This window comes from Ambystoma mexicanum, chromosome 6p (assembly GCF_040938575.1).
Source record: "Ambystoma mexicanum isolate Mex_15411 chromosome 6p, UKY_AmexF1_1, whole genome shotgun sequence".
In the NCBI taxonomy this organism is placed as follows: domain Eukaryota; kingdom Metazoa; phylum Chordata; class Amphibia; order Caudata; family Ambystomatidae; genus Ambystoma; species Ambystoma mexicanum.
The window spans coordinates 744,971,197-744,991,173 of record NC_090935.1 but is presented as its reverse complement, the minus strand read 5'-3'; positions in this window follow the sequence as shown (position 1 = coordinate 744,991,173).

The following is a 19,977-nucleotide window of genomic DNA, read 5'->3' as shown; positions in this document are numbered from 1 at the left end:
CCATTGCAGCAATCAGAATTGTCTTGTCAAAAAAATTATTTTTGTCACAACAATTGATATTAGTTTATTCTAACCACTGAAAGGTGGTCTATATTTAAGAGTGTGCCCATTCGGCTTTCAGCTGTTAGACTCTCATGACCTTACTCAATTTTGTTGTACTCACGATCTTACCTCCTTCTGTGCAGAAGGGCCTTTAACTTTTACCATTATATCCAGCGGAATTTTTAACCGACTCTGGAACTCTCCATAAAGTGACTACGGGTCACTTACTTGCCCCAGGTCATTTTCTACTGTATCTCCTATGGGTTCAGGGAGTTCAGTGCTAAGATTAACTATTTGTATACTTACCTGTGATTTTCTATTCATTTTAAAGTCGTCCCTTTCTTTTCTGCAATGGTAAATGTACCTAAAACAATGTAACTTTATTGTATATATTTTTCCAGGAAATGTAGCAGGGATGTAACTATTGTTGAAATGTGAATTGAGTCTCAGAGGCTAAAGTTCACTGTTGTTCCATCCTCTCTCAGGCCTTAATGTATTGTTCTGGGCAACTGGGCATTAATACTGCTATAGACGGCCCTAGGTGGACTAAATTAATGGTAAATTGTTTTAGGTCTAGGGATTGTACATCTATTTTTCATTTGGGTTATATTGTGTTTCACTTCTTAATCACGTGCCCTACCATATGTGTTTCACATCTATTATGGATGGGAGGTGTCTTAGGACAATTGTTACCCACTTGTTAGGTTGTACTGTTTTCTGGTTCTCCACACCCCCTGTTATTTTATGTCGGATGCTTGGCATTGGAAAAAAGGCCCAAACATAGACATTGGAGTTAAGTGAGTCCTTGTATAGGCATTAAGGTTTTCATAGTATAGTTGTATCTTTTTAAGATTGTGTATTAATGTTAAAGTACCTATGTGCCATGCTAGTATTATTTGTCTTACTTTATTAAAGTATATTTGTTCAGTATATCAGAGTTGTGCATTTTCTGGACTTATATATGTGGACCAATTGTATCTCTGTTTCGACCTACTACCTCTATCTCGGAGTTCAGATTGCCACTCTAATCATGCTACCCACATTTAAGATGGGTTTGGCTTCCCTTTCTTGTCAGGAATTTTAGCCTCCAGTCTAGGGTTGGATGTTGTGGCATCATCCGCAGAGGGTGGTACAAAAACTGGCTTAACTCCAACAAAGAGTGTAAACGTAACAGGTTGATAATTCAGAAATTGATGGTGCTCCTAAAAAAATGTATAAAATGTTCTGGTTCTCCCTTTTAAAGTCGTATCTGTTGGGCATATGCTATAATGATGACCCAGAGAACCTGATGGAAATCTCTAAAAGTGATTTTAGGGATGACATATTTAATGATGTTGGCCGTATTGGAGAGCAGCTAATGCATACAAAGACACAATGTAGGTTTTATCTCCCTCCAGTCCCAATTGTGGCTCCTGCAGAATATTTAGTTAGGGTTACAAACCATCAACGGAGAGCGAGATGTAATACCCTGCCATTAGGATATGTGACCTGCAAGTGTGTTAAGGGCATCTAAGAGGCCTTTCTAGCGTCATGACAATGTGGAGGTAGATAAAAACAAATCCATTACGTTTGTAATGACCTTTCTATTCCCATTTGTCTCCGGAGGATAGTTCAGGGTCAACGTGCTCGCCTTGGAATCAAGGTGACATGGAGCAACACAGGTTCGATCCCCGGCTCCATGCTTAGAAACCGCTGGGTATTAAGTGTGTTATAAATAACCTATCATATCATACCAGGAGGCAGTATCTGTTTGGTCTTTAAAGGGACAGTGGCTTACGACACTACAAACGTGTTTTTTTTCCCTACTGCTAGCAGTTTCCTACAAGAACACTGGCTGTGCATTGGGACATTTTTTGGAGATGGCCTGGACAAGGAGATTTTGACAGGCAGATGAATACGTAATTAATGGCTACTGCCCCTGCCCCACCCCAATATCGCACAGGTGATAAACGCTATGCACTAAGGCAACCATATTGGCCTTCCCCCGGAACGATACAGGAAGGAATGGACCTGATGTAGCTAAAGGTGGCAAGAATAAGCAAGCTCATTGTTAATCGACACATGCACATGCATTAGACACGAAGCAAATATGCACTCACCATGAAGAAACGCAGATGTGGTCAAACATGCATTTATATACAAAGAACATTGCTTGCAACCATAAAGACACGAAGAACATAACATAAGCAATGTATATGCTGAAATACAATGTAAATGATATACATATGGAGTTTACTAACATAGAAACACAACAGTAAAAGGCAACCATCTTTGTTAAAATGCAGGTCGCAGTTGATTTTGAAATAAATAGAGGACTCGAAGCTTCATGGAACTCAAACTGCTGAATTTGCTGAAATACAGATTCAAGCAGGGCGCAAACAGTGGCTGTGTGGCCCCTTCCAAGGTTACTGGGAGATTGGGAAGGGTTTGGATGGTTCAGAATTGAACCTAAGATTACTATTCCTAAGGCACAAGACACATTTCTCTTAAATTAATTGAAGAACAACCAGTCTTTGAATGCCAGGTACTGGTTAGTTTTAAGCCAAAGCTTTATGAGGAATGGATCAACCAAGTCCCTAGTGGTTAGAAAAGTAGTAACACTTGTGTTCATATTAGCTAAAAACTCAATAAATGCAGGGTGAAATAATTTGGAACATGATCCTCTCACACATGATCCATAATTTAAGAACAGTGTCTATTCAATAGGGCCAGTCACAGATAAACACCTGCCTCGACTCCCTACATATTCTCAGAACCAAGGCAGCTAGCAAAAACAACTACAAAATAATTACTCTGGCTCATGGCCTAGGGACAAGGGATGGTGTCTTATTTAATAGGAAGAAAACAGGTCCTTGATGTATCTCCCCATACGCCCATTTATGGCTCATGTGTTGAAGGTCCATCAATTGCTCAAGGTTGGAAAGTAAGATGCCAACCAATGGAAACTCTCAATGTACTTCCTCTCATTTAATGTTGTACTAGCCAATGAACTACTTTAAAAATGACATGTATTCTCTATTATCAATGTAGAGGTGGTCCCAGGTGGATATGATATGATATGATAAGGCATTTGTAACGCGCCTATACACAAGTGTTTCAAGGCGCGACGAGGCAGGGGGGGGGGGACAAGGGGAAGACAGACAATGATCCTACTAGGCCAGGTGTCATTCAGATCGTGCAAGTGCAGGGGTAGGGGGAAGGGAAAAAGTGCATGGGGAAGGGGAGGGGGGAAGTGCAGTGCAAGTAAGTAGAATAAAATAAGTAAATAGGACCAGCTGGTGGCAAGTGCAAGGTAAGTGCAGACAAGTGCTGGGAAGGGGGTCTGTAGGGATACAGAGACAGTCCCGTAGTCCAGGGGTTGCCAGGGAGGCAGCGCAAGTGGAGAGTAGCTGGGCCCAGGACCGAGGTCGGTGAGAGTGGCCCAGTTGCAGATTCAGTGCAGTTTCAGATGTGCAATAGCCCCTAACCAATCCCTGAACCCCGTAGGTTTTTCAAACCAAGATTGTGATTTGACATCAATGATGACATATTTTTGCTTTTAAACCACTGTTGTGCCTAAGACGAGCTGAGAATTCAAAGCTGCATTTGCTTGTATGCTGTCCCTGCTTTATGTGGATTATTGATAAAGCGGGTTTTGCCATTTAACTTGAATATTTCTGTTTTTGAGTCTGGGAGTTCCCAGCATACCATTTTCGCTTAAACTGGGGTTTTCCAGACCATTATTACAGAGATCTAAATCCCCAATGAGACCTCAGGCTGGAATCACACATGACAATGACGATCCATGCGTATCAGGGGATTTGCTTTGCTTCTGAGCATTTCCGCATTCCCGAACTTAAGGTGTTATTCATTGTTATGTCCTGTTTGATATTATATATTATATAAACAGGGATACTTGATCTGGTCTTTATTTTACAGGCTTTCATAACATTTGTATGTACAATATTGATCAAACCAATTGTACAGAACAGAGGGCAACACCTATAAATTAGTGTTGTTGCCACTTTCGAATTGGAACAAAGTGATTCCATTTGTATTGATTATTTGTTTATTCTTTTTTGTACAAATGTATATTACCACTTGATAAATCTACAAAAATAGCATTCAATAAATGCTAACACGTTCATTAATTTTACTCAATCCATGTATATCTCCATTTCATACACAGTCATTTCATTAAACACACACACCCTCTTAGGTGAACTACCATAAAAAAATCCAATAAACTATGCAACACACCCAAATTTCCCAATACATTGTTTGTGCTGTCCTCTCAGTGATTTACAATGAATGGATCTTTTTCTTTGGCTTAACAGTGTGTTTCAAGCCATACATTCATGCAAAGTCCTTCTCCAGCCATCATCAGGACAATGAGTGGCATCCAAATATCATAGCCCCTAATTGACTTCAATATTCAAGGTGTCTTGTGTTTCTCGCATGCACATTTCTCTGTTTTTATAGATAGACCTGACCTCGATTTGCTGTTGTTTTCTTCTTTTAATATCCCTCACTTGGGAATCCCCAATCTTTTGGGAGGTCTTGTGATTCAGACAGCTCCTTTTATTGCATGATGTTGCATGGGTGCCAACCAGACGGGGAGATCTTCCTGATGTGTTCTAAGACATTGATTTAGAGATGTTTTTCTTTATCCGGTCTATCTCTTCAGACACGGGTATGGCGCCCTGAAGGTTTTGCGCTCCTCTTTTTTCAAATAATTGGAAATGATTTCTGAAATCTGTATGACTCTAGTCAATTGTGCATACGTTCTGCTGGAATCTTAAATAATTATGCAGAATTGTGTTTGTTCCATATATTTATATATTTGCAATGTTTTAATGCTTTCAAAAGTATTTTGTAATGTGATTTGAATTATTTTTTTTATTGATGCTGATGAAGGTGATGATGATGGAGAAAGTCAAAAGAGTGGAGGCAAGTGTTTGCAGAAGGCCTGGTGGTACTGAATGTTACTGATGGTTAGAGGGTGAGTTCCAAAGACGAGTGATATCAACAGAGAGGGGCCATCCTCAAGGGCTGGTATAATCCTAATTGCGGGATTGAAGCAGTGCTGGGGAAGAGGACAGGGTGAATCTCACCTTGCCACAAATGTTCTAGGAAATTAAAAGTTGTAGGATGTATAGCAAAGCAATGGAGGAACAGCATGTCACAAGCAGGTTTAAAAAATGTAGGGCATTCGCAGTCATTTTTTCGCAGCAATCACATAGATAGGTATAGGACGAAAATGTCAAATTCCATTACTGCGAGGCTGAAAATGTGGGGTTGGGGGTTTTGGTTTTCTGCATCTTTTTTCGCACAAATAGATGATAAGTGGGGTTGGTGTATTAATCAGACATGGGTGGGCTGCAGGGGGTGGTCTCCCCGCATATGTAGGTAAAGGAAGTGCTACAAAAACGAGAAATGACACTTTGGACATTCACAGTAATTTTTTTCGCAGTGATCATATAGATCCTTCTGATCACTATAAGTAGATTTGTTTATTTTTTTTACCAACTAGGATCAATAATTTCCTGCTATGTTCAGTCACTTCCAAGAAGGAAAACAAAAGCACAACAATGCCTAAAGCCTGGATAATATTTACAATCCTTGCAATGTTTAAACATAGGAAAATATGTCAGGTAATCACAATCTAGCATTTGCTGTGGGTGGAAAATCTTGACTGGTATCAAACAACACAAACATCTGCTGCTAATTATCCGGAAGGCTGCACTCCCTCGTGTTGAGTAATTGTGTGTTTCTTTACCTCATAGAGTACACAGACATATGTTTCTCAGAAAAAAAATGTTACATTTACTTGCCGTTATATAAATATTTCATCAGCCTTCAACTGTTAGTGGCGTTGCTTCCTTTCCTCTTAAATGGTGTTGTGCAAAGGACCACTGAGAAGAAAATAGAAAGACGTGTGCAGAAGCCAGGGGTAACCGTGCGCCCTCAGAGCAGGCGTGCGCGCCCTTCCAACTCTCACCCTCACGCAGAATGCACATTGAACTTCAATGGATCGGTCAGACATTCTAAGGACAGATGCATTTCCTTACACTCTATTTCGAGTTTTGCAATTTGACCTCATTGGTGTTGAAAAGAAATATCTCTGGGTATTTCCCAACCCACGCGGCATTACTGTGCTGTATTACCCCATGCAGGATTGTGTCTTCCTGAGGAAATAAACGACTGCTTTTTGGCCTAACCGGCTTCCTGAGTTTGGAGAAGCTGTGGGCAAGGAATGACAACAAACCTGCCTGAATAAATGAAAGATACGGCATGTGAGACTGGTGGGGTGGGTTCAGGAGGAAAGTGGGGGGTTGGGGGGGTTTGCAATGCAAGAAAGGTCCAAGGAGAGGATGGTGAGAAAGGGGGTGAGAAGTGAAAGAAGGGGGAAGGGCGGCAGGCTGGATGAACGAGGAGTTGAAAAAAGAAAGGAATGAGAAAGAAATAGGGGGGAAATGATCGCGGAAAGAGGATAGTACTGTGGGGCTAAACGGATTGCAGGGACATCCTGGTAGAAAGGCAGTCATTTGCAACATTAAAAACAATATTAAAGATGGTTTCCCCCGCACAAAAAAATCCAATAAAATGAAAAGGCCATGTGAAAGTGCATTTTCGCCATCTTTATTTCATCAGGAAAATGTTTGCCAGTAAACTATCTGTCCACTTCAACATCAGTGGAAACAGATAAAAAACAGCGCTCTCGTGCGGTATTACAGCCTTTGGAAACACAGCACATAGCAAACAGTGGAAACTGCTGAGCCCCATACACATGTTTCCATGTGCCGTGAAAGGTCATGTCAGTCATGCGCGTATTCATCTATTTGACAAAATCATTGTCACACGATAGAAAGTATATCATATGTAAGTGTATAGTATTAAATCATATATACTGCATACACACACAAACACACTGTATGTAAGCATGCAGAGGTCAAATATATACAGTTAGAAAGAAGGGGGCGTTGATTTAAAAAAAAAAACCTGAAGGGCGTTGTTGGGGTTTATCAGTCCCCACGTGAATACGGAAATGCGTGTATGTGTGCAGTATCCCTTGTAATGATGGAGGTAGGGTGCGAGGATGCTGGTGATTGTGGGCAGATTATCTGAAATGTGGATTCAAAGTATACCAATGTCAATGGTAATAATACGGTGCTGGTTCCATAATGCAGTGTACATGACATCTCACAGATGTATTCACCGTGACTAGGAGCCTGCGGATAGTTTAAGATATGTTGCCACTGCTAAACATTCCGAATGTACAACATAGAGTACACAGACATATGTAACTCAGAAAGAAAATGTTACAGTTACTTGCCGTTATATAAATATTTCATCAGCCTTCAACTGTTAGTGGCGTTGCTTCCTTTCCTCTTAAATGGTGTTGTGCAAAGGACCACTGAGAAGAAAATAGAAAGACGTGTGCAGAAGCCAGGGGTAACCGTGCGCCCTCAGAGCAGGCGTGCGCTCCCTTCCAACTCTCACCCTCACGCAGAATGCACAGTGAACTTCAATGGATCGGTCAGACATTCTAAGGACAGATGCATTTCCTTACACTCTATTTCGAGTTTTGCAATTTGACCTCATTGGTGGTGAAAAGAAATATCTCTGGGTATTCATGTTTCAGCGGTGCACGTGGCAAGTTTCACCTCCAAGTAAAACAAGGGTGCGGCAGCAGGCCTTTCATCTTCCACGCCGCCTTTCCACCTGTGTCAAGCAGCACTGACTGACACAAATCTAACTGCATACGTTTTTGGCGAAAGCAGGGGCGTTGCTAGGGGGGGGGGGGGGGCTAAGGGGGCTATAGCCCCTGATCTTTTGGTTGTAGCCCCAGATAGAATCTCAGGAGCTACAGCCAAAAGGCTAGCTAGCCCCCAGTCCCAACAGTACCGACATCAGCTTAGCCCCGGGTCTTTTCCAGACCTAGCAACTCCCCTGGGCGAAAGGTTGTTTGTCCTGAAGAAAAGAGAAAACATTGGTGAAAACATGTTGACTATAGAGAAACACATACCCTTTAATAGTATGACAAATACGTTTCAAGTGTATTGTCAATTTCTATTTTAGCAGCCAGTTACTAAAAATGTTCCAGGGTCTGAAATAGACGGTTTCTTATCTGCAGTGTATCTGCATGTTATTCCCGGCTTATTCATGCATAGGTGTCTAACCTAGTATTACAGTAATTATTTCTGACCAGAAGCATATTAAGTTTTATCGTTGCTACTGGTTGCAGAATTGCATTGTGGGAAGATGCCTGGAGGGAAGGCTCCCTACAGTGCGCGAGGGCGGAAGTTCTCTGTGTCCTCGCGCTTACCCTGCACATCAAGGGTTCACAGTAAAATAGTCCTGACATTGACCTCTCCGAGACCCGGCAGCTGCAGAAGCCGCACGGCCGCCATTCACACAGCAATGCGCCCCGGGAGCGACGAGCTGCCTCGACCAAAAGCAGAGCACAATGGACGCCGTGTTTTCCACACTCCACCCGGACTCGCGCTTTACCGGCGTACCGGGGATTAGTTGCGTTCTGTTCACCAACCACTACTTTAGCAATTAGTCGTGTTAAAACATGTTTAATCACGTGAATCGCATTCCTGTCATGCATACATTGCAAATCTCGACTGCGCCCTGGCAGACATATTTTTATTTGAATGGTATTCTGGTGGATATGCCGACTGCGTTTGTTTCCTCTGGTCGCCGACTGCGTTCGTTTCCTCTGGCCCTGGACCGTGAATTATTGTCCCAAATGTAACAGGCCACTTACACCCGCCAGCAACGGCTCTTCAGGGCCCTGTGGAAAAAGCCCACCGTCTGAAGAAAATGCAAAGCCGAGAGAATGAAAGAGAGGGAGTGATAGATAGATTCATAGATAGACGAGACAGAGAGAGAGAGGGAGATAACTAGAGAGAGTGAGAGATAGATACATAGAGAGAGAGATAAATAAATAAATAAATAAATAAATAGAGAGATAGAGCTAGATAGAGAGATAGACGGAGATAGGTAGATGGAGAGAGAGAGATAGATAGGTAGAGAGATAGAGAAAGAGAGATAGATAGAGAGATAGAGAGAGAGAGAGAGAGAGATAGGTAGATTAGAGAGAGAGAGAGAGATAGGTAGATAGAGAGAGAGAGAGATAGAGAGAGATACATAGATAAATAGATAGAGATAGGTAGATGGAGAGAGAGACAGATAGAGAGGCATAGAGAGAGAGATAAATAGAGAGATAGAGATAGGTAGATGGAGAGAGAGAGGGGGAGAGAGAGAGAGAGATACATAGAGAAATAGATAGCGATAGGTAGTTGGAGAGAGAGAGAGGCAGAGAGATAGATAGGGATAGGTAGATGGAGAGAGAGAGACAGATAGAGAGATAGATAGAGATAGGTAGATGAGAGAGAGAGAGAGAAATAGAGAGATAGATAGAGATAGGTAGATGGAGAGAGAGAGATAGAGAGAGAGAGAAATAGAGAGATAGATAGAGATAGGTAGATGGAGAGAGAGAGAAAGAGAGAGAAATAGATAAATAGAGAGATAGATAGAGATAGGTAGATGGAGAGAGATAGATAGAGAGAGAGAGAGAGAGAGAGAGAGAGAGAGATAGATAGATAGGTAGAGAGAGAGATAAAGAGATAGATAGAGATAGGTAGAGATAGGTAGATGGAGAGAGAGAGAGAGAGAGATAAAGAGAGAGATAGATAGGTAGAGAGAGAGAGATAGATAGAGATAGGTAGATGGAGAGAGAGAGAGAGAGAGAGAGAGATAAAGAGAGAGAGATGATAGATGAAAATAGATTGGTTCGGGAGAGGCAAATATAGCATGAAAATATATGATATAATAGGCAGCTTGGCGGGTAGAGTTAAAGAAGTATAGATCGCCAGAAATAGATAAGACAAACAGATCGATAAAAAGAGGTGATACATATAGATTGGCAGGTAGAGGCAAAGATTGATATGATATGGACATATGAAATGTAGATTGGCGGGTAAAGGCAAATACAAATAGACAGATAAACATAACTAGACCGAGATGATACATATAGATTGGCAGGTAGAGGCAAAGATTGATATGATATGATATATAGATTGGCGGATGGGGGCAAAGGTACTAAGGTGGATAGATGGAGGGGTCCCTCTCCCTGGACCTTGCCTTGTATCTACCATGCCCGCCCCCGCCATGCCTGAGAGCATGAGGGAAAGAGGCAGCCAGATGTAGGGCAAGGGGAGATATTGAGATATACTGAGCAGCATGGCGGGGGGCTGTGCTCAAACACATACACTGCCTAGTAATTACATCTGCATTTGCAATGTGCATGTTGCTTTTAGTGCTCTTCATTATGCATGCAAATCACAGACCCGGATATGCATTGCTGTCGGGATATCCTTACCTTGTGATGGAATCCTGACTCCGCCTTCTTGAATAGACTATGATGAAGCGCGGATGTGGTAGGATCCTTCATAGCTCGTCGTAAGCAAGTGAAATATGAAATGTAAATGTTGCAACCTCTTGCAGTTTAGAAGCACAATTGACAGCTGAACTCAGATTTCAGTTCTTGAATTCACCTCTGTGAATGGACACATCGCAACCCAAGTTCTGCGGGTGGGGTCGTGTATGTTGCTCCTGCGGTACATGCCACTACTTTATGGATTCATTTATTGATTGTGATTTGGTTTTGTAATATTGAACTTTACACACATGGATAGATCTGTTTACATACACATATACAAATGCATAGTTAGTCAATCAGAGATATTAGAATCACATCTAAAAATGTCCTATCATCCACTATACAAAGCTATTGAATCTTAAAACATGAAACTACATCTGAACAAGTAAAAATGTTGTTGAAAGATTGAAAATTATAAAAGGTCAGATAGATTCATTAGAAATCTGTAAAGCACTAATAACAATGACGTATCTCTACCCTCCATCAATGACGACCAAAGGGATTCTGCAGCAAAATCAAAAGAATAATGCGTGAAACTTGTCAAATGCAATTGTCTGATATTATCCGCTATTTTCACAATATTTAACTACATGTTTGATATATGCCACTACCGCTTAGTACATGACAAGAACATACACCGTTCACCACTAAACGAAGAGTTGCCAAAGAAATGCGCAGCAAGAATCAAAGTTAGTACCCCATTTTCTGCAGGGCATCAGCAGTGCCTAATGGGTGGGAGTGTTTGCCAGGGCTCAGCCCTGGCACTTAATTCTGAGCCCCAGCACTTATTTTCTCAGGCTCAGATGTTTTAAATCAGTTGCAACTTGGGGAATGAGTGAATGAATTGTGATTTTTTTTTATTTTAGTGTTTAATTGTGATTTTTAGAGCATTTATGAAAGATGAAGTTTTCAAAGAATGATGTATGCATAAGATGTTTAATTATTGACGTAATCTAATGTGATTGGTAGTTTTACATTTTTGCACTATTGGTGCATTTATGTATTAATATGATTTTAAGTCTTGTATTGAAAAGGTCAAAATGTTTAACTAAATCACATAAAGAATTGTATAATAATACACTTTCTCATACTCAGATTAATTATGAAGTGTTGATAGCCAGAGCATCCATCAGCCCCAAGGAGCAGGTGTGAACTGTAGTTTAACCCCAAATGTGCCAACACTGTGGGGAGCAGCTGTGGGTGGTGGCAGCAATGGTGGGGAACGGCCCGGCCCGGCCCGTCCGCAATGTCACAAGTGTGCTAGAAAATATTTGAGCCCTGGCACTTACTTTTTTGCAAATTAAGCACTGGGCATGAGCCGAGGGTACACGTATTAGATGGTCATCCACCCACTTTTTTTCACAGGGCAGAGGTCGACCCCTCTGGTGTTTTTAAAGGCCGGAAGTAACACATGGTAGTGTGCTCCCTTTATGTGAATGAATGATTGAGTGCTTGTTTGGCCTACTAAGTGCTGAAGCAGGCTGTGAACCCAGATCACCAGGCTGCCAGGTTGGACACAGTGGGCCTGATTTACAAAGCCTTTTGAAATGGGTTTGCGCCATTGTAAAGGCGCTTGTAAATCAGGCACAGGATCACTACATCCGTAATACAACATTCTTGGGATAACAGTCTCCTTTTCTCCCACTATCCAGCACTTTCCCTACATATTCTGAGTCTGGAGTTGGTCTATGTATGTATACTGGACCTAGGTGTTGGGAAAGCTGATCCCACCCATGTAATCAGAAACATATGTGCCATGTCCCATATTGGGGTTTTGATTCGCTGGGAATCTCTCATTATCGATGATTGGGTTTAGAAGCTGTGCGCAGTACTATGCCAGCAGCGGTACAGGACATCTTCTCTCTCAGTTTATTTTTTCGGGTGATGATTAATTTTCTGAAAATAGCTCATGCTATCTAGTGAATAGATCGGTTGTTGACACATTGCTGGGGAAGCAGCTCTTTACCCCTTGTGCCTTCCCCCCGCCCACATGAAGCGTATCCCACGCATATTCAAAGACAGATGTGTGTTAATATCCTGGGCACCATTTCTTAGGAAAAAGCCATCTTGATGCAATTTTCAGATCTCACTTGAAGAAATGCTCACTTCCTTTCACACCCCTCCCCCTTTTGTGTGTTATGGAGCCCCTCCACTTTTTCCTAAGGATTTGGTCCCTGATTGTATTTCGATATGTGTATGGTATGGTGGCAACAGTAAACATTGCTGTGGTATTTTAAACAGCGCCTCTTTTTATATTGCTGCCTCTGGAGTTGGGGTCGCATGGCCTATTTACTGCATAGCGTGTATAGAGAGTGCTGTCTGGGTGCAGTTACCCCGTGCAGTATGTTCAATGAACACCGTCTCATAAATAGTTTATTATCATGTTATAAAATTAGGAGGTATATAAAATATCACATTTATGTGCATTTACCATCATACCCATAATGACACCAATACAGTGAGAAATAAAATGCATGTTCGGATACAATTACTAACTTTTCAGAAATCTTATGTGGGATTTGCAGAACAAATGTTCTATCTCTAGTGATGCTATAACGAAAGCGAAAGGCTGCCATCCTATCCTTTAGTGCCACCTTGTGATCATTTCAAAAAGTGCACCTCATGAATCCAATCTGCGCTTCTCAGAATGTTACAATTATATTCAATAGTACTATCGTGAAAGGGCTCAATGAAAGGTATGGTAATCAGTTCAAGGCTCAGTTTGCTCTATATTTTTTTAAAACAATCACGTGTATTAATGTAATTATTGTGAAAAATGCCATTCGGTGTGTCTGAAACGCCTTCTCTCCAGGCACAAACCCAGGACATGGTGGCTTCACTTCATTAAAATGCCTTGGTGTTATCGTTCTCAGTTGTCATTATCGAGCTAGAAAGACGACGCCAGCTAAAGACATAATTATGCTACAAATGGCACTGCTAAAGTGTGATGTAATCTGCAAAAATTAACATAATTGTGCGAAAGAGGAATGTAACGCAGAGCACTTTGTGGATTAGAATTGTCATGGTTAATGCAGGCATTATAAAAAAAAAGCCACTGTCATTAGCAAACTATACAGCAAAGGGGAGATGCATCGTTTTTATTTTTATTTTTTATAAAGGCAGACCTAAAATAAAGGACACCACACGTGACTAGAAGTAAAGTCAGCTGTGATGGTGGAGTACCACTGGTGGAATTCCACAGATACCATGTGTTTTATTTTTCTACTTTTTTAATCAATAACTAACCTTTCACTGAGGTTAGAAATGAAAAATGTGGTATAGAAGTTCATTCCACTATAGTCTGAACGCAGGTAAAGTTAAATTCTGATCCTTTTATGTATTACATGGTTACAGTGGTGAGAGAGGTGGCCACGACTTCACCCCTTACAATGTTCCCATTAAGAATGTCTTCATTTACACGTCCCTTTTCTACACATAAAAACCTAAAAAAAATTAAAGAGGTTTGTTACATTCCTACATCCATTTCTTCAGTATAATTTAAAATGGGCAGATTTTCTTTTTTTTATATTTCACTTATAAGATTTTCATTAGTCGAATTCAAGACCAAGGAATGGGTGCGGTTGCAATGCATGTCTACATACACATCTAAATAAATACAAGACATCTACAGTGCAAACATGAGTTATAAACAATCAGGAGGTCGATAAAGCAAAGAAGGAAAGTGAAGGGGTGAAGAGGGAAAGGTATACAGTGAGCCAAACCTGAACAAGGAGTATAGTATTTCAAGAAACTTCACACAAGCAAATCATTAAAAGGGCCCCATATGGCATTATAATCATATTCAGAAAGTTTCCTTGTAAAGGACACCCTTTCCTTTGCTGACAATAAAACAATGGCAGGTGTCCAGTTTTCATCCACTGGTTTATCCAAACACTTCCATTTTCTTAAGATCACGTTCTTGGACATTACCAAAGCCCTATAGAAACAGCAATTTGTCTCATAAGACACATTCGGAAATGTTGACAACTGAACCAAAACAATGAGAAATTGTTGATCTAGGAATGGTACAATGTGTCACTATCTCCGTTCTATTTAACACATCCTTCCACTAACCCCTAACTTTGCCACATTCCCAAAATATATGTACGTTTGTACCCCTGGGTACTTTATGGCCAGCATAGATCTGTTGGTAACAGTTTAGAGTCTCGCATCCTCGATGGTGTCCAATACAGACAATGGACAATTCCCTGCTGGGTGTATCTCAGATCCATATCCAACTTCACTCGAAAGATGTTACTACATATGCACGACCAAACAACTTCTGAAATAAGAACTTGAGGTTCAGTCTCCCAGACGGACTCTTACAGTAAGCAGTATAAGGGGTGGGAAGCAGTAGACAATATAAAATCGAAGCAGACATAGGGTGCACCCTCAAAAGATAACAACTCAAGTTCATTAGGAAACATTGCATTAAGCAGAGGAAAAAATAGATGCAAGGATGCCTGACAATAACTGATAATTCTGTGCATCAGATGCGCATAGCTTATCTTTGAAGTGTAAGAAGCTGAAATCCGCCATTCCATATCCAATCAAGACATCTTTGAGTTTCCAAATGTCAGATCGCTGCCAGGAGCCGATTTTGTTTTGGAAATCTTACTCATAATAGTGTGATACTTGCAGCCTGTGGAAATACTTTGGAATATGGCAGGAGTCATTACCGGCTAACTTTGAACTGGGAGGGTGGTATATCTGTTGGTTTTATCAATACCTCCCAACCTGTAATGCTGCACTTCACATTATCACCAAAGTATCCCCGGTTTAAACTATCTAACCCTGAGAGTCATCTTTTTTGGACAATGCATGTCTACCAGACATCAATGCAGCTGGCACATTCAGCAGCAAATTATTATATTGTTATCTAATTTAATATGTTTTAATGCTGCGATTAATCCCTTGTCATAGAAGGGCCTGTTTAGAATGAGGTTACTGTCTTGGGCATTCGAAAAACACACACACCCACGCACATCATCAATCGATGTCGATGGTCCTTCTCCAGGGATGCCGGAGGTTAGGGCGAAGCGCCAGCCCTGAAATGAATGCAGAAGCTGTACACCTGGTGTGAGGCCCGGCCCTGTGGGGGGGGTGGCCTGGGTGTGGATGCTGACGGGAGATGCCCACCAGTGAGCATCAGCGGCGTGAGCATTGTGGGTTTTAATCACAGCCCAAACAAATATAATTGAAAGGCCCACTGGAAAAATGACCTGCCAGCCTTCAAAAACGTTCACGCTGAAAATGGGCATATTAATGGAGACTTTGCGTTTTTCTGCAAGTAACACAAGGAAGAGCTATGTGAATGGCCAAGCATTGAAAATCAAAAGGCCTATCTTTCATTACAAAAGGAAAGATCGAACTGAAAAGCAGCCTTTAATTCACATTTGCAGAAGAAAATCACAGGCCCCTTATACATGAAAAGCAGGGTTTTCAAACACTGAAACTAAAATGGCTTTACATGTGCATTTTGCAGTTTTAAATCAAGACATTAGAACAATGTTCCCTTGCTAAAATAAAGATATATTTTATTTTGATTTATATTTAATGCATTTGGTTACACAACAAACCTTTACCAAAACATATATAGTCATATAAAAACAGATACATAGATAAAACAATGTCATGTTATATGTAAATACATATTGCGTAAACCTGCAGAAGTTTATCCATCCAAACACGATTAAAAGAAAACATATAAAATTAGGTCCACAATCCTTTTAAAGATAATTAATCGCTATTTACTAGTGCCATTTGGTGTAATGCTTCTTCCCAAACGTGGAAGACCGCTTGCATTTATAAAAATACTCTCAGTTCCATATATTAGGCTACAGAATTGCTGTTCTTGTATAGTGCAGAGGTTATGTAGAAAACATCTATAGCTTTTAATGTAACAGGTCTTCCAAACATGACATTGAGTGAGGAGATCACCAGAGGTCTCAAACTCCTTTGACATAGCCGTGCCAATTCAATCCCACAACACGTGTGTTCGTGGGTAGGAAATATACCAAAACGCAGGTTGGTAGTAAAACTGCAAATATTCAAAGACGTTAGCTTAGTTAAATCCCTAGGAAGATGCTCATGGCGAAATCCGTGTGCAATCAAAACACTATAATTTACCTTTTTGCTGAAAAAAGAAATGTTAGCAATAAAATCATCATTATAATTTTTCTTTTTAAAAATAATGTGCACATTAGGAGCAGTGATCAATTCATCCACCTCAATATCAATATTTTGCAAATGTTTCATTGCAGTGTCCTGTAATTGGATAAGAAATGTGTTAATACAAACCTTACCATATGATCGTGATAAAAGACTAAGCAGATTGTTTTCCGGGGTGGGGGAGGAATAGATAGATAAGAACAACTTACATGACTGATGCAACCAAGGAGAAGGAATGGAAGGTACTGCAAGTTCACACCGGAGCACCTCTACTGGTACAGAAGAGGGTACTCCTAATATTGATCTGAGGATTTGTCCTTCAAATCTACACCCCCACTTCTCATTGCTTGTGAAAAATTGTTGAACCAGATATAATACCAGTAAGAATAGTGTTATGGTACAAAGCGGCTAGGCCTTCAATATTATGCCCCACCCCCCATATGTCATGATGCCTACCCCCGGGGACCCAGACCAAGTCCAGCAACCCCGGAAGCAGGCATCAAGTTATTCTAAGCAAGCCCAACAACCCCTGCTAGGGGCTATTTGGGTGCAGGCTCATATGGAGAGTCAGTCCTGGCGCCATAGGTACCAGGCTCATAGATTAAAACTTACCTGATGCAGACCATGCTGCAAACTCACCTGATGCAGACCATGCTGCAAGAGCTCCAAGCCTAAAGAGGCTTGGAAGGGACTACTTTACCTAGGGACTATTTTTTTTACTCGGGTGGGGCTGGGGAGAAATACTTACCTGGGACTACTTTGGAGGCTATTTAAACCACGCCCGAAGAGCAGCACACGCTTCGCGTTATTCTGCATCCAGCAGCGTAACGCGCACCGTGCCTGCAAGTCTGCATCCAGTCTTCTGCCACACCCGCCTCGAGTCTGGAGCTCCTAGAAAAAGGGAGAAAGAAGGAGAAAAGGTTAGAACAAGAGCAATACCTTTGATCCTTGCCTGAATTCCCGATCCTTCGCACCTTCAAGCTGGAAGAAAAAAGTTATTTTATGCGTGACACCTCGCCTGCAGCAGCGCCGCACTGAACTCACCGGCCTTCGCAGCATCTTCACATTCCACCGCATCCTTCTGCATGTTCCCGCCGCACTCCGGCACCTAAAGGGGAAGACAAGAATAGCAAGGTGAGCCAAGGGAATACACAGAGGAGATATTAGTTACCCCCATAGACTTACCTGATTTTACCACCAGGGGTACTATTCCTCTTCACGGGTCGGCGCAGCTTCCACAGCATCCTCGCCGAACCCCGGCCGCTAAGGGGGAACAAAAGGATAGCAAGGTGAAACAAAGAGACAAACAAGGGGAAACCTCCTCACCACAATAGACTTACCTGATTTTACCGCCAGAGGCATTATTCTCCGAGACTTCATACTTTCTTTCAGCGCCTGAATAAGGGAGAAAGCAACAGGTTACATATTGACATTATTTTATCGAACTGTGTTGGATAATACAAATCCTTACCTGAATATTACCGGTTGCCACGAGGAACTCTTCGCTAGGGTCAAGCTGCAACCTGCTAGGAATCGGACAAGAGTGAAAGTCAGACATTTGAACTCTTACGAACTACATACTTACGTCGTCTTGCCGGGAATCTCAGAGTCAATATTGTTCTGGAACTCACCAATTCCTTCGAGCCAGTGAAGTAACTGGTTATCTACGCACCCCTGCGCTCAATGCAGGATGGAGAGCTCATCTTTCCAAACCATCAGGTGAGACTATAAGATGGGACATCAAAGGTGATCAGTGGGGAGAACAGCAGGAGTGGGGGGGGGGTTAACGCTCAACTCCACGGGTGGTTAATTCCCTTTCTCCATTTGCAGAAGAATATTCCTACGGGCCAAGCAAACGAAGCTAGGTGGGTCAGTCCAGTCCGTCATCTCGGCACTACGCGTCACATTGGTGGAGACCGCAGCTGCCCAGTTCAGATCGACGCCTCTGTGGGAGTCAGGTGAGCGTAACAGAACGCAAAACCTACCCACAAATTCCCACCCGGGCATTATGGATACCTCAGAAACTGACCAATTGGCCCAATTACTAGGGGAGCTGAGGGCTGAAGTGCATTCCGCCCGTCAAGAAACCAATGCCCTATTGGGTACCTGGGGTTCCACTGTAGTCTACACCTTTTACTTTGCATGGGTACGTTTCCTTTCGTGCAGTAACGAAATCAGCTGTGAGAATGTAATAGTGCTGTCATCTAATGTGAACACTGACGAGGCCTATGGTTAAGATATGATTGTGCACCTCTGTCTACTTACCAAATCACAGACAGAATTTTCGATTAGGTTTTTTTTTGCAGTAATGCTTACGTTGGAGAGGGTTTGATTCCATTCTCAAAGCGCAATGAGTGATGTGCCAACACGTTATATCTGGAGTGCCCAGTTATACAGTACATTTGGATTAACACGGTGGGGGTTGCAGTTTTGTGCCATGGAAGTCACATGGGGGAATGTAGTGTCCAGGAAATACCAGAGATTCTGATTTTTATGCTTGGCAAGGTGAGTGGTAAGGCCACCGGGATAGTCATGGATTGGTGTGTGAATGCCATGGAAAAGTTTAATGCTGTATCTGGCTTCTAATCTCATTTGGTAGGGTGCATGGACACAGGTATTTTGCAACTCTCTGTACACTTGCTCACACTTTCTAGTGATGATTCACGCTCAATTGCTCAGCATGCCCGCAGTAGTTGGGATTTGTGATGTTTACACTGATGGTTGTGACGGTAGGTGGATTAGTGTGATTCGTTGATGGTTATAATAAGAGAATTCAGGTTTTGTCTAGGCATGTGATTGACACATGGTGTGGTATTTAGCTTTTTTGAGTAGGGGATGTTGCATCTATTCAGGAATGCTCTTAATTGTGCTTTCATTTGCTGGAGAGTTGTGGGAATTCCTTTAGACCAAATTGTATTTTCAACTTCATTTGAATTTGACCAAATGTGGTCTGTGACACCCTTTATGGGCTTTCTGTAGGCTGACCTAAGGGAGGGAGGGGGGTAGTCCCTTTCAGCGTGTAGCTGGAAGGGATGTTCTGGATGGTTGGGTGGTTCAAGCCCAGGAGTGTGTTTTTTTTATTTTTTATTTTATTTCTTTACTTGACTATAGGTTTAGGTAGTATTGTGTCTTGTGAATTCATTGCAAGGATTGGGAAACGGGATCTAGCAATGTCTTACACTTATCAGAGGAATTTCAGAGTGGTATCTTGGAATGTGAATGGTGCACATTGTGCTGTCAAGAGGAAGGTGATTTTGAGTAAACTAGGGGAGATGGGGGTGGATGTTGCGATGCTTCAGGAGACTCATTTGTTAGATGCGGATATAGATAAG